A 12,138-nucleotide genomic window follows, 5' to 3' on the forward strand; every position below is an offset into this window, starting at 1 on the left:
TGAATCCAGACATGAGGAAATGCATTTTAGCAGGATCCAAACCCTTTTATGATGCTTGCTGATAAAAGGAGCATGGGCAGTAGTGGAGGGAACTAGTGTTTGTTGAGCACCAGTCATGAGTTGGGCATGGTGCTGGGCACTTCATACCTGATTTCTCATTTAATTCTCCCGCTTCCTGTGAGGTGAGCATCATGATCCTCATTTTGCAGAGGAGGAAGCTCAGGATCAGAGAGTTGTTTTTTGCTGAAGTTTACACCAGTGGGAGATGACAGAGTCAGAATTTGTTTTCCAGTCTGCTTGATGCCAAGATTATTACTTTATTTCCTTTTGGTCTGAATTACAGTTTTCTTTGTTATCAGTCAGTGACCAATTTTTCTCTCAATTACTAGACTCTATTCCTCATTAAACTATTATGTTAAAAACATAGTGCTTGAAAGTAGAATCTCTATATCTGTACATCGTAACTTGAACTTTAAAGTGGTTTGCTGCATTAGTTCTCCCATACTTGAATTTCTTATCTGACAGGCATCGTCTCCTAGTTTTATGTGCCCTTCCCAGCAGTAGGGTTTGGGATACAGCTAAATGTAGTGGATGCCTTCATTTTGGAAATGGATTCTCATGGAGGCTTTCTCTTCTCACATTTTGAGTTAGAATGGTCCAGTCTGTTAGATGTGTGTGTGTGTGTTTCCTTTAGGTACATTAAATTTGTACTTAAAATTATTCTTTCAGGTTCTCATTGACATTGCCCTCCACTTTGCCTGAAAAAATTGTGGATATGAAGATAATCCTTATTGCTCCTATGGCAATAGAAAGCCTTTTCAACCAGGATACCATGTAGGCTCAGAAAAGGGTTGAGTCTGCAGCTGTGCTCAAGTCTGAGCTATGGTGTTGTCCCTTTTCAGCATGAAGTGGAAGCAAGCAAGTGCTAGTTACTTGATGTATGTTGTCTGAGTTAATCCTTAGAACACTGCTTGATGCAGGAACCAAAACCAAGAGAGGCAAAGGAGCTTGCCCAGGGTTACAAAGAAAGTAATAGGAGTTGAACTGTGACATACATTTTACAGATGAGGAAACTAAAGTGTAGAGAGGCTAAGTAACTTTTCTAAATTACACAGTAAGTGGTAGAACTGGTATTTAAACCCAGGATTTTCTTTTTAATTGAATGAACGATTATTTAACTTCTGTAGTGCTTTACAATTTCCAAAAGTTTCACACACGTGATTTCATATAATTCCATATCCCTTTTTTCTCCCTTCCCCTATATTGCCCCTCCTTCCCTCTCCCCACTGATAACGTTTGTTCTCTATATCTGTGAGTTTGCTTCTTTTTTGCTTTATTCACTAGTTTGTTGTATTTTTTAGATTCCACGTATAAGTGATAGCATATAGTATTTGTCTTTCTCTGACTTATTTCACTTAGCATAATGCCCTCCAAATCCATCCATGTTGCTGCCAGTGGCACAATTTTACTCTTTTTTACGGCTGAGTAGTATTCCAATGTGCATATATATACCACATCTTCTTTATTCATTCATCTGTTGATGGACACTTAAGTTGTATCCATGTCTTGGCAGGTGTAAATTGTGCTGCTGTGAACACTGGAGCACATGTATCTTTTCGAATTAGTGTTTTGTTATTTTTCGGATATATACCCAGGAGTAGAATTGCTGGATCATATGGTAGTTCTATTTTTAGGTTTTTGAGAAACCTCCATACTGTTTTCCACAGTGGCTGCACCAATTTACATTCCCACCAACAGTGTAGGAGGGTTCCCTTTTCTCCACATCCTCGTCAACATTTGTTATTTGTTAAACCCAGGAATTTCTGACTCAGGAGCCCCACTCTTCACTATTACTTTATAGTCCTTACCATGGAACTCTGTTATGGGTGATATTAAAATATTTATTGAGTTCATGCTTAGTACAGGCACTGTGCTAGATCTGGAAATACAGCAGTGAAAAAGGCAGTTTATGCCATCAAGGAGGTTATTGTCAAAGGTAATAATAATAGGCAATAATAACACAATACACTAGGCAACGATAATACAATACTATAATAATCCAATACAGTAGCACGCAAAATCCTGAGAAGCTCTGACCCCATACTTGGTGGTGAGACTGGAGTCATGAAAAGCAACCTTGCTTAAGCGACATCTAAACTGAAACCTGAAAGAGTAGGAAAAGGTGATGCAGAGAAGTTGAGAGGAGGGTGCTCTAAACAGAGGGAAAAGCACGGACTTGTGGTTATGATGACCCTTTAAGTTCATGCTTTAAATTCTATATTCTGCTTCAAATACATAGTAATGATAAATGGAGTATGTTGTTGACATACTTGTATTTTTTTTAATTTTTTTTTTTTTTGTGGTACGCAGGCCTCTCACCGCCGTGTCCTCTCCCGTTGCGGAGCACAGGCTTCAGACGTGCAGGCCCAGCGGCCATGGCCCACGGGCCCAGCCGCTCCGCGGCATGTGGGATCCTCCCAGACCGGGGCACGAACCCGTGTCCCCTGCATCGGCAGGCGGACCCTCAAGCACTGCGCCACCAGGGAAGCCCTATACTTGTATTTTAATAACCAGTTAACTGTGGACTAGGAACAGAACCAAGTTCAGAAATAGGCAGAGTGTGCTGGGAGTTGATTCTTTTAGAGCATTACTTCTAAAGGAACATGCTGTGAATGAGTTTACCAGTATGTGAAATACTGATTTTTCTCAGGCTTCAGGGCAACTAGGTGGTCTGAGGGTAGTCAGAGCCTCCAGCCATCATTTCTGGGTACGGAACAGAGTCATCCATCTATCTGTGTGCCGTACAGATACTGTTATTTTCTAAGTATCCCAAGATGTCAAAAAAAGTGGGAAGCACTGCTTGAGGGTATAGGGACCAAAGGAACTTCATGCCTGGATGGGGACTAGAGGAAGTCTCACTGCTGGAAACTAGGAGCTGGGGTGGGATTGTCCTGCCTATGAAAAGAAACTGAACAAAGCTGCCTGGGTCTGTGGCTCGTTTCAAGTTGTGTTTCTGGGGTGGCAGGGGAATAAGATAGCAGTGTGACCAGGACCTGGCCACGATGTGACTGGGTTTATGATATCCCTAGTGTCCCTAGTATCACCGAAGGATAGGAACCCTGAGCTGCCAGTGTAAGACCTGGCTCTAGACTGGAGGCCTCTGCTTTGATGAAGATGGAAGACAGTGGCATTAGATAGGGAGGCGTGAGAGAGGAAGAAAGGGAGAGAGAAAAAGAGAGGAAGCATTCCTATTCAAGAAGAGCTAGCAAATTAAAATTCCAAAGCAAACCAGTATAACTAGTACTAAGAAAGAAAGACAATAATCTGGAGAAAAATTCACACCCAACAAAATTATAATAAAGCAATCTGAAAATAAATTTCAAATAAACATATTTAAATTCATCAAAATGATGAAGGAATAACACCCATGGGTAAACTTCTAGGAAATTGTGAAACAAAACTGAGCAGATGAGAATCAAGAGGTGGATTTAGAAAAGAACCAATTAAAAGTTCTGGAAATATAAAATGCAGTTATGAAAGTTAAAAAAAAAAAGTATGTTGGATAAGCTTTAGACTGGGCCCAGTTAAAGAGGAAATGAATTGAAAGATAGTACTAATGAATTCAACTCAGGATGCAACACAAAGATACAAAGAGATACAAAGAAGGAAAGGTAAGTTAAGAGACATGGGGGAAAGATAGAGAGCCTCCCATATGTGAAGCAAAGAATAGAGGGAACAGCAGGGAAACAATATTTGAAGAGCTAATGCCAGAGAATTTCCCGGAATTGAAGGCAGGTAAGAATGAGTCTTCGTATTAAAAGCGCATACAAATTAAGTGGTGCAAGGATAGACTTTTCAACAAATGATGCTGGGCAGTTGGACATCCATAAGCCAAAAAAATAAACTACAACCTAAACCACGTGCCTTGTATAAAATTAACTCAAAGTGAAATTTCAACTTAAATGTAAAATGTAAAACCATAGAACTTTTAGAAGAAAACAAAGGAAAACATTTTGGGACTGAGGGCTAGATGAAGAGTTCTTATACATGACACTAAAAGCATGATCCACAGTAGAAAAAAAAAAGATAAATTGGACTTCATCAAAATTTAAAACCTTTGTTTTACAAAAGATCCTTGGGGCTTCCCTGGTGGCACAGTGGTTAAGAATCCACCTGCCAATGCAGGGGACACAGGTTCGAGCCCTGGTCTGGGAAGATCCCACATGCTGTGGAGCAGCTAAGCCCATGCGCCACAACTACTGAGCCTGCGCTCTAGAGCCCGCGATCCACAAATACTGAGCCCGTGTGCCACAAATACTGAAGCCTGTGCATGCCTGGAGCCCATGCTCCGCAACAAGAGAAGCTACTGCAATGAGAAGCCTGCACACCTCAACGAAGAGCAGCCCCCGCTTGCCACAACTAGAGAAAGCCCACGCGCAGCAAGGAAGACCCAACACAGCCAAAAATAAATAAATTAAATAAATTTTTAAAAAATCTTTTTTTAATTAGAAAAAAGAATCTTATTTCTTTCTCAGTCCAAAAGCTGTCAAGCAGACATTCTGCCATCTCCTTTCCCATGGGTCAGAGTCTTCAGCTCCACCTGGCAAAAGGGGGTTGGGGAGGAGGGTGGCAGTGAGTCAAACAGTAGAATTTAAGGCAAAAACATCAATAGGGATATTTTGGTAAACTACATAATGAAAAAAGGAATAGCCCACCAAGATAATATAATAATTCTGACTGTGTATGCATCTAGCAACATAGTCTCAGAATATTTTAAGGTAATTTTAAGGAGCATCCTTGACTGATCCACAGTCAGAACAGGAAATTTCAATACCTACTATCAGAAACTGATAAACAAAGCAGACCAAAGATTAGTAAGGCTAAGGAAGATTCAAACAATTTAATGACCAATTCTGAACCCCCCAAATAGAGATGACTTCTTGTACTAGTTTGTAAACCTTCGAAGTTGAGTGTATCTTATTAAGATTTATATTCCTGAGTGTACCTAGCATGCTGACATTTTCAAACAGTTGCTCTGTAAGTTTATGTTGAATTACAAAATTACGTTGACTCCAAAGAAGCCATGGTCTTTTGAACTTTTTTTGCATCTCTTATGTGATAGTGGATTTCTCAGTTCTGTTTGACATAAGACAGTCTATAAAGTAAATACCTGGGATCTCTTCCTGTCAGGAAGTGAAGTACAGGTTTATTTTCTTTCAGCTTGTTTGTACTTAAGTGTTGGAATAGATCCTTACTTGATCTTTTCCAGTGGGTTGGCCCTGTGGAAGAGCTCTTCATTCACAGTGGGGCAAATTGCTAGATGAATGGGAGAGCTTTCCTTTATTTTCAAGAAAATTATTTATTTGAGAAGGTTGTTCTCCTGTCTCTGTGCCTTGAAAAATGTCTATGGAAGTAGGCTGTGGCCTCTGGGAAGGAATGGAGAATTGGCTGGAATTCTTGGCTTCCTTGACTCTTACACTTGTTAATTCTTGAGCAGGATTGAAGTGTGGTATTTAAGATAATTTCCTGCTTATTTTGTTGCACTGATTTTGGAGGAAACTAAAATCTATTTGGAAGAAGCTAAATGAAATCATTTCAGTCTCTAGGTAGTTGAATATGTAAATTTTGACTTTGTTACGTAGATTTATGTTTACTGAATGTTGACCAGAAAATGTGCCCTATAAAATTTATGCTTAGAGATTTATCTATATTTGGGAGGCCTACTGTATAATGTTTTATAAATATTCTACAGATTCTGGAAAAATTATTCTCTATAGGTTACAGAATTCAATATATACTTATTAAATCAGCATTTTTAATTACTATTATGTTCTTAACAGTTTTTAACTATTTTTGGTCCATGAATGATTCAGAGAAATGAATTAAGTTTCCTGTGTGTATATGTGATTTTTCTCCTGAGATTTCAGCGGTTTCCACTTATATATATATATATATATATATATATATATATATATCAGTGCACAAAAAGATTCATGCACTTCATATCTTTATGTACCTTTTTCAATGTAAAACAGTCCAATTTGTTTTATTTATGTATTGTGCCCTGCCTTTTTCTTTATTTCAGTAACAATGAGCTATTTTTTCCACTGTTCTTCTTTGTACTTCTCCAGTGTATCTTTGTTCAGCCTTTTACCTTTGCCATTTTGTTTTAGCTATGTTGAATACCTTTGTGAGGTTTTTCCTTTTTGGCCCATTCAAGTCACTGTCTTTTCATAGGGAAGTTTATCTTACTAACATTTATTATAACTACTGACATGTTGGTTTCATGTTAGTCTACTTGTTTTTTTTTAAAATTATTAATTAATTAATTTATTTTGGCTGTGTTGGGTCTTCGTTTCTGTGAAAGGGCTTTCTCTGGTTGTGGCAAGCGGGGACCACTCTTCATCGCGGTGCGCAGGCCTCTCACTGTTGCAGCCTCTCTTGTTGCGGAGCACAGGCTCCAGCCGCGCAGGCTCAGTAGTTGTGGCTCACGGGCCCAGTTGCTCCGTGGCATGTGGAATCTTCCCAGACCAGGGCTCGAATCCGTGTCCCCTGCATTAGCAGGCAGATTCTCAATCACTGCGCCACCAGGGAAGCCCAGTCTACTTGTTTTAAGCTTTGTTTTTTATGCTTTCTTTGTTTTCTTTATTTTCTATTTCGAATTTTTTTTACAGTTCTAAAGCCGGTTACCTTTAAATCTCTTTAATAGACTTTATTTTTTAGGACAGTTTTAGATTTACAGAAAAATTGCCCAGAAATTATAAAGTTCCCACATTATCTCCTTCCTGCCTCTCATTTTTCCCTATTAGTGGCATCTTGCACTAGTGTGGTACATTTGTTACAATTGTTGAACATATGCTGATACATTATGATTAAAGTCAGCAGTTTACATTAGGTACACTTTGTGTATTGTACAATTCTAATTATTGTATCATACAGAATGGTTTCACCAGCCTAAAAATGCCCTGTGTTCTATTTATTCATCCCACTCCTCTCACCTCTGGCAACCACTCATCTTTTTACTGTCTCTGTAGTTTTGCATTTTCCATAATGTAGGCTACTTGGAATCATTCCATATGTAGCCTTTTCAGACTGGCTTCTTTCACTTAGCAGTATGTGTTTAAGGTTCCTTCATGTCTTTTTCTGGCTTGATAGCTCATATTTCATATGGTGACTAATACTCCATTCTATGGATATACCACAGTTTTTCCATTCACCTACTGAAGGATAGCTTGGTTGCTTCTACTTTTTTTTTTTAACATCTTTATTGGAGTATAATTGCTTTACAATGGTGTGTTAGTTTCTGCTTTATAACAAAGTGAATCAGCTATACATATAAATATATCCCCATATCTCCTCCCTCTTGCATCTCCCTCCCACCCTCCCTATCCCACCCCTCTAGATGGTCACAAAGCACCGAGCTGATGTCCCTGTGCTATGCAGCTGCTTCCCACTAGCTATCTATTTTACATTTGGTAGTATATATATGTCCATGCCAGTCTCTAACTTTGTCCCAGCTTACCCTTCCCCCTCTGCGTGTCCTTAAGTCCATTTTCTACATCTGCATCTTTATTCCTGTCCTGCCCTTAGATTCTTTAGAACCATTTTTTTTTTTTTTAGATTCCATATATATATGTTAGCATACGGTATTTGTTTTTCTCTTTCTGACTTACTTCACTCTGTATGACAGACTCTAGGTCCATCCACCTCACTACAGATAACTCAATTTCATTTCTTTTTATGGCTGAGTCATATTCCATTGTATATATGTGGCACATCTTCTTTATCCATTCATCTGTCAATGGACACTTAGGTTGCTTCCATGTCCTGGCTGTTGTAAATAGTGCTGCAAAGAACATTGTGGTACATGACTCTTTTTGAATTATGGTTTTCTCAGGGTATATGCCCAGTAGTGGGATTGCTGGGTCGTATGGTAGTTCTATTTTTAGTTTTTTAAGGAACCTCCATACTGTTCTCCATAGTGGCTGTATCAATTTACATTCCCACCAACAGTTCAAGAGGGTTCCCTTTTCTCCACACCCGCTCCAGCATTTACTGTTTGTAGATTTTTTGATGATGGCCATTCTGGCCATTCTGACTGGTGTGAGGTGATATCTCATTGTAGTTTTGATTTACATTTCTCTAATGATTAGTGATGTTGAGCATTTTTTCATGTGGTTGTTAGCAATCTGTATATCTTCTTTGGAGAAATGTCTATTTAGATCTTCTGCCCATTTTTGGATTGGGTTGTTTGTTTTTTTGATATTGAGCTGCATGAGCTGCTTGTCACTATTGGAGATTAATCCTTTGTCAGTTGCTTCATTTGCAAATATTTTCTCCCATTCTGAGGGTTGTCTTTTCTCTTGTTTATGGTTTCCTATGCTGTGCAAATCTTTGAAGTTTCATTAGGTCCCATTTGTTTATTTTTGTTTTTATTTCCATTTCTCTAGGAGGTGGGTCAAAAAGGATCTTGCTGTGATTTATGTCATAGAGTGTTGTGCCAAATGTTTTCCTCTAAGAGTTTTATAGTGTCTGGCCTTACATTAAGGTCTTTAATCCATTTTGAGTTTATTTTTGTGTGTGGTGTTAGGGAGTGATCTAATTTCATTCTTTTACAGGTAGCTGTCCAGTTTTCCCAGCACCACTTATTGAAGAGGCTGTCTTTTCTCCATTGTATAGTCTTGCCTCCTTTATCAAAAATAAGGTGATCATATGTGTGTGGGTTTATCTATGGGCTTTCTATCCTGTTCCATTGATTTATTTCTGTTTTTGTACCAATACCATACTGTCTTCATTACTGTAGTGTTGTAGTATAGTCTGAAGTCAGGGAGCCTGATTCCTCCAGCTCCGTTTTTCTTTCTCAAGATAGCTATGGTTATTCGGGGTCTTTTGTGTTTCCATACAAATTGTGAAATGTTTTCTTCTAGTTCTGTGAAAAATGCCATTGGTAGTTTGATAGGGATTGCGTTGAATCTGTAGATTGCTTTGGGTAGTATAGTCATTTTCACAGTGTTGATTCTTCCAATCCAAGAACATGGTATATCTCTCCATCTGTTTGTATCATCTTTAATTTCTTTCATCAGTGTTTTGTAGTTTTCTGCATACAGGTCTTTTTTCTCCTTAGGTAGGTTTAGTCCTAGGTGTTTTATTCTTTTTGTTGCATTGGTAAATGGGACTGTTTCCTTAATTTCTCTTTCACATTTTTCATCATTAGTGTAGAGGAATGCAAGAGATTTCTGTGCATTAATTTTGTATCCTGCTATTTTACCAGATTCATTGATTAGCTCTAGTAGTTTTCTGGTAGCATCTTTGGGATTCTCTATGTACAGGATCATGTCATCTGCAAACAGTGACAGCTTTACTTCTTTTCTGATTTGGATTCCTTTTATTTCTTTTTCTTCTCTGATTGCTGTGGCTAAAACTTCCAAAACTATGTTGAATAAGAGTGGTGAGAGTGCGCAGCCTTGTCTTGTTCCTGATCTTAGTGGAAATGGTTTCAGTTTTCCACCACTGAGAACGATGTTGGCTGTGGGTCTATCATATATGGCCTTTATTATGTTGAGGTAAGTTCCCTCTGTGCCTACTTTCTGCAGGGTTTTTATCATAAATTGGTGTTGAATTTTGTCGAAAGCTTTTTCTGCATCTATTGAGATGATCATATGGTTTTCCTACTTCAGTTTGTCAGTATGGTGTATCACATTGATTGATTTACGTATATTGAAGAATCCTTGCATTCCTGGGATAAACCCCACTTGTTCATGGTGTATGATCTTTTAATGTGATGTTGGATTCTGTTTGCTAGTATTTTGTTGAGGAGTTTTGCATCTATGTTTATCAGTGATATTGGCCTGTAGTTTTCTTTCTTTGTGACATCTTTGTCTCATTTTGGTATCAGGGTGATGGTGGCCTCATAGAATGAGTTTGGGAATGTTCTTCCCTCTGCTATATTTTGGAAGAGTTTGAGAAGGATAGGTGTTAGCTCTTCTCTAAATGTTTGATAGAATTCGCCTGTGAATCCATCTGGTCCTGGGCTTTTGTCTGTTGGAAGATTTTTAATCACAGTCTCAATTTTCAGTGCTTGTGATTGGTCTGTTTATATTTTCTATTTCTTCCTGGTTTAGTCTCAGACGGTTGTGCTTTTCTAAGAATTTGTCCATTTTATTGGCATAGAGTTGCTTGTAGTAAATCTCTCATGATCCTTTGTATTTCTGCAGTGTCAGTTATTACTTCTTTTTCATTTCTAATTCTATTGATTTGAGTGTTCTCCCTTTTTTTCTTGATGAGTCAAGCAAGCAGTTTATCAATTTTGTTTATCTTCTCAAAGAACCAGCTTTTAGTTTTATTGATCTTTGCTATTGTTTCCTTCATTTTTTTTTCATTTATTTCTGATCTGATCTTTATGATTTCTTTCCTTCTGCTAACTTTGGGGTTTTTTTTTTCTTCTTTCTCTAATTGCTTTAGGTGTAAGATTAGGTTGTTTATTTGAGATGTTTCTTATTTCTTTAGGTAGGATTGTATTGCTATAAACTTCCCTCTTAGAACTGCTTTTGCTGCATCCCATAGGTTTAGTGTCATCATGTTTTCATTGTCATTTGTTTCTAGGTATTTTTTGATTTCCTCTTTGATTTCTTCAGTGATCTCTTGGTTATTAAGTAGTGTATTGTTTAGCCTCCATGTGTTTGTATTTTTTACAGATTTTTTCCTGTAATTGGTATCTAGTCTCACAGCATTGTGGTCAGAAAAAATACTTGATATGATTTCAGTTTTCTTACATTTACCAAGGCTTGGTTTGTGACCCAAGGTATGATCTATCTTGGAGAACATTCCATGAGCACTTGAGAAGAAAGTGTATTCTGTTGTTTTTGGATGGGATGTCCTATAAATATCAATTAAGTCCATCTTGTTTAATGTATCATTTAAAGCTTGTGTTTCCTTATTTATTTTCATCTTGGATGATCTGTCCATTGGTGAAAGTGGGGTGTTAAAGTCCCCTTCTATGATTGTGTTACTGTCAGTTTCCCCTTTTATGGCTGTTAGCATTTGCCTTATGTATTGAAGTGCTCCTATGTTGGGTGCATAAATATTTACAGTTGATATATCTTCTTCTTGGATTGATCCCTTGATCATTATGTAGTGTCCTTCTTTGTCTCTTGTAATAGTCTTTATTTTAAAATCTATTTTGTCTGACATGAGAATTGCTACTCCAGCTTTCTTTTTGATTTCCATTTACATGGCATATCTTTTTCCATCCCCTCACTTTCAGCTTGTATATGTCCCTAGGTCTGAAGTGGGTCTCTTGTAGACAGCATATATATGGGGCTTGTTTTTGTACCCATTCAGCCAGTCTGTGTCTTTTGGTTGGAGCATTTAATCCATTTACATTTAAGGTAGTTATTGATATGTATGTTCCTATTACCATTTTCTTAATTGTTTTGGGTTTGTTATTGTAGGTCTTTTCCTTCTCTTGTGTTTACTGCCTAGAGAAGTTCCTTTAGCATTTGTTGTAAAGCTGGTTTGGTGGTGCTGAATTCTCTTAGCTTTTGCTTGGCTGTAAACATTTTAATTTCCTTGTTGAATCTGAATGAGATCCTTGCTGGGTAGGGTAATCTTTGTTGTAGGTTTTTCCCTTTCATCACTTTAAATGTGTCCTGCCACTCCCTTCTGGCTTGCAGAGTTTCTGCTGAAAGATCAGCTGTTAACCTTATGGGCATTCCCTTGTATGTTATTTGTTGTTTTTCCCTTGCTGCTTTTATTATTTTTTCTTTGTATTTAATTTTCAGTAGTTTGATTAATATGCGTCTTGGTATGTTTTTCCTAGGGTTTATCCTGTATGGGACTCTCTGTCCTTCCTGGAGTTGGGTGACTGTTTCCTTTCCCATGTTAGGGAAGTTTTCAACTATAATCTCTTCAAATATTTTCTCAGACCCTTTCTTTTTCTCTTCTTCTCTGGGACCCCTATAATTCGAATGTTTGTGCGTTTAACGTTGTCCCAGAGGTCTCTAAGACTGTGCTCAAATCTTTTCATTCTTTTTTCTTTATTCTGCTCTGCAGTAGTTATTTCCACTATTTTATCTTCCAGGTCACTTGTCCGTTTTTCAGCCTCAGTTATTCTGCTATGGATTCCTTCTAGAAAATTTT

The 12,138-nt window shown here is 37.9% G+C and overlaps 1 protein-coding gene across 4 annotated transcripts in view; it reads left to right on the forward strand.

Moving 5' to 3' along the window:
* MAPKAP1 (MAPK associated protein 1) overlaps positions 1-12,138 on the forward strand; it is a 231,594-nt gene that overhangs the window by 100,150 nt on the left and 119,306 nt on the right. The window lies entirely within an intron of this gene.

Source organism: Leucopleurus acutus (assembly GCF_964270905.1).
Source record: "Leucopleurus acutus genome assembly, chromosome: 7".
In the NCBI taxonomy this organism is placed as follows: Eukaryota; Metazoa; Chordata; class Mammalia; order Artiodactyla; family Delphinidae; genus Leucopleurus; species Leucopleurus acutus.